Source organism: Prunus mume, linkage group LG1 (genome assembly GCF_029339155.1).
Source record: "Prunus mume cultivar Tortuosa linkage group LG1, ASM2933915v1, whole genome shotgun sequence".
In the NCBI taxonomy this organism is placed as follows: Eukaryota; Viridiplantae; Streptophyta; class Magnoliopsida; order Rosales; family Rosaceae; genus Prunus; species Prunus mume.
In genome coordinates, this window is record NC_142698.1 from 31021535 (window position 1) to 31025605 (window position 4071).

The following is a 4071-nucleotide window of genomic DNA, read 5'->3' on the forward strand; positions in this document are numbered from 1 at the left end:
GCAAATTTTCATAGGCTCAAAAATAGAACATCTAAACTAAGCATTTGAGAGGATTTCAAGCTTTTAATTTTTACATGTGAGAATGTGAGATGAAAAAACAAAAAGGGAATAGAGGGGAAGATATGAGAAAGAAAACCCGGGGATTTGTTATTTGTTCGTTGTGGGTTTGAGTTAGCATACATAGGGGCATGAAGGAAAATTACGTTTTCTAACAGAAAGTGTAAAGTATAATAGGCAATTCAGCTTTGATTTATTTATTTTATATTTAGGCTTTTTAGTGGCCATATCTGTTCATTTAGACCCAATTTGCATTTAGGTACTCTAATTAATTCACAAAATGGCTTATGTAGTTCCTCAACTCTATTTTCGTTAGCAGTGTTAGTCATGCTAGCTATCACAATTGTTAAATTTTCTAATAAATTTTGAGGGAGGGTGTCAACTTTAAATCCCTTGAATTAAATTTTAATGAGATGGCATCTTGAGGAAAGAAGTCAAGCAGATCCTAACAAAGAATCCGGATCCTAATTAGAAAGCACTAATAATGACAGCACATAATTAACAAAGCCCAAAATTTGTTACATTGCATTTGGATAAAAACAAACAAAATTTGTCTGGAATTTGCTTGGACAATATTTTTTGGTGTAACTAGATGTTTCCAAATATTATCCTAGATTTGTGGTCGTGACTCGTAACCAATAGGCCCAATTGCGCCAACGAAATATTTCCCTTGAATCCAACTGTCAAGAGCTTCGCTTCTCGATCTTACTTGGTCCATCCTTTATAAACCCTCACAAACCCACAATCGTAGCCTAATACCACAAGCAACCACCTGTTTCTCTCTTCTCTTGTCGTCTCAATCTCTAGAAGAAGCATTTGCTCGGTAAGCAATTTTTCCCCAATATTCATATGCTCCTTTTTACTTCAAATTTTAGGGCTTGTGATCGAGTTCCCTAACATTTTGATATCAGTAAGTTCACCTCAAGTGTGTGGTTCTGATTGATTTTATTGGATTAGTTTTCGTTTCATGTACATTATGCTCCCGATTGTTGCCGTCAGGTTTAATATAAGCAGAATTTCAAAAGCTATTTCAAAACCTCATTTGAAAACTAAAACCTCAGCCAAGTGCAAAGTAGAGAAGAATAAGAAGAAGACCCCTATCTCTCTCTCTCTCTCTCTCTCTCTCTCAAAAATCTCAAACCTCACTGAGAGAAGAAAATGCATAGGAAGAAGAAGCTCTCAAATTTTCTCTCCTAAAGGAAGTGATGGCTACCATGTTGTAGCCTCCCTTTCTACCAAAAATAAGTCTCCTTTAAAATCCCTCAACTGGCAGTGAAACATTGGCTTCATAATAAGACAGAGGAGGTACAATTTGATAAGTTCATAATTTCATACATTCGCATGCCTTCTTTACTTAGTGATTTTGCTTAGTTTCTCTTTATTTTGAGTCACTTACCTCTTTTTGTTTGTTTTGTAGGTTAAGACAGCAAGAGATCACATTTGATGCAATCCATGCTTGTTAAGGGCTGATTGGGATAAGAGGAATATGAGCTTAAAGACAAACCCAATTTGGGCCACACTTCTTGTCAGTTCATTTTCGTGGGTCATCTTGCAGGCCTCATTTTAGCAACGTACAGAGGTCGGATGAGGGGACATCCTTAATAGAAGTTGTTCCAATGGGTGTCTATTATAACATATCTAAATTTCAGCCCAATTGGATACATCTGGGGCCCTCAGCATGTCAAAGACTGAACTAAGTTCACAGAAATGTCATGTTGGCTGCCATCACGTTTAATGTGGCTACATCCCTAAAGCTATGTGCTACACATGGGAAGCCACACATGGGAGTCAAATCAGCTCAGGAACTTATAAAGATGAACAAAAGTCAAACTTTCCATAAAGAAACCATACCAAAGCATGTATTTGGCAGTTGGAGCAGTTGACAAGTATGTCAGCTGGAGCAGTTGGAGCAGTTGGGAGCAGCTAAGAGAGGTGTGCTTCACCAGCCAAAAGGGAGGATGAAATTGCACTATATAAATAGAGAGCTGCACACTCATTCAATGAGGAGTCAGACACACACATTCACTTCATCCATTATTCTCATACACACATTCAAATTCACCACAAGGGAGAAGATAGCTAGTTGCAAAAGAGGGAGAGCTTGGAGCTATCCTGGGAATACCTTGCTGCCATCATCTAGTTCTTCTCATCTCTTTATCCTATCTATGTATCTTATTTTCTATATTCATAGTTATGTCTAACTAATCCATTTAGTTAGGGCTTAGGATGAAGCCCTAGTCATGAATACTCAATGTTATGGATGATTTTATAGTTAATTGATTTCCTTGCTGTTGGTCCGTCGCAAATCTCGCGGCCTGGTGCTCTGGGCTGAGGGAATGTGCGTCAACACGTGACGTCCTCCTTTTGGATGCGGTGCGGTTGTGCGCGGGCGTACCAGCACGGTCTACCATGCGTCGAGATGGTGATGGGGTTTGGGTAGAAGATGTTCAAATGATGGGCCTGTTTCAGGTTCAACTTCTAATCAAACGACTGTGGCCGAGAGAGGAACTGGTCTCGGCCGTCGGGTTCATGGCCTGAGCTACAAGGCCGTTTAGTGGAGGTGTTGGTGTTGGGTTTTAAGCGGTGCTTCGGCACGTTGCTTGGTGAGCGACGGTCGTATGATATATGGGTTGAATGAGGCGATAACAGGGATGGTGCTCCGGCGCCTTGAAAATCAAGTTTCGTATGATATATTGATGAATGAATTTTCCTTACAATCTACCACTACTCCTAGGAAAGCATGTAAAGATATTGAAAGTGCATGACAGGAAAAATAAGTTGCTCCGTAGGAGGCTTTTGGTTTGGTGTTTGAACCCTTTGAACGTGGTCTTGAGCTTAGTATTTATAGGAGGAGTCCTGGAGGGCCAATCGAGGTTGAAAAAAGATCTGCCTGATGGCTTGAAAATATCTGCATGGTTAAGTCTGATCGGGGCAAGTGGGTAATCAAATCGGCATTTGGGATCGTGAAGCATGGTGATGTGACCCCCCATAAATCTCGGCAAATCTCGGCCACCGCCCTGATCGTGGGCTCTGCACTCTTGGCCGTGGGACGCATTTAATGCTCAGTCCGGTGGTTGGTGATCGACCTCAAGTTGTGAGAATGCCTTTGTACGAATGTTTGCGCCTAACCACTCTGATTCTTGTTACCAAATCCCGACTTCAATCACTTCCCTTCTGCCCTCGTGTATTAAATGCTTCTTGGACCTAGTGGTTTTGCTGTGGCGGTCAGAGGCATTACTTCATTAAATGGGGCGTGGGACCCTGAGGCCACGTGGCGATTTGACCATAGTATCTTTGGCCGTGTCTCTCATGGACCTTGGCCTTGGCCCATAATGCCGTGGTTGTGAGGCCGAGAAGACCCTGCCTTCATATTTTCCTTCTATTTTCGAAAAGGCTAAATGTTTGACGAAACGTGGTCGTTTGATCCATGAATAGGTGCCACGGCGAAAAAGTCCCCGGCGACCGTGATTTATTTAAACACAAACATTGCCCCACATCCTGGATTCTTGGTCGAGGCTTGGCGGAGGTGAATGGATTCAAGGGATGGACTCTGCCTTCCTTGAAATGATCGGCGGTTGGCGTCTTAAAGGCATAGGTCAATCGGCGCATTAAATGCTCGAGCACGTCTCGCAGGCCATCATCGTGCAAACGCCGTTTGTCTCGTTAAATGGACAGCGGTTTCGAGCTTTCGCCACGTCATCGCGCGTGCAAACGTGCAGTCAGACCGCTCCGTCTCTCGAGAGAACCATGCCCTTTCGTTTCATACTCGTGTCAATATAAAAACCTGGCCTCCTTCATTTTCTTTTCACTCATTCTCCTTCATTCCAACCTACTCCAGTGGTCTCCCTCTTGTAGCTTCTCCAGAACCAAGGTTGAGCCACATCCACGGACCCCTACGTCGTGGCCTGACCCAGATGGTTTTATCTCTCCTGCTGTCCAACTATCCTTCGTTACGGAACATCGATGTGGGCCAAAGCCATGGTGTGGCGAGATTCCTTCCGCCACAGGCGAAAG

The 4071-nt window shown here is 42.9% G+C and overlaps 1 long non-coding RNA gene across 1 annotated transcript; it reads left to right on the forward strand.

Annotated features, from left to right (window-relative positions):
* The first annotated feature begins 721 nt into the window (after positions 1-721).
* LOC148921594 (uncharacterized) lies at positions 722-2462 on the forward strand. The gene is made up of 2 exons (XR_016122593.1): positions 722-880; positions 1475-2462. It is a non-coding gene; the product is annotated as an uncharacterized LOC148921594 (long non-coding RNA).
* The last annotated feature ends 1609 nt before the right edge of the window (positions 2463-4071 follow it).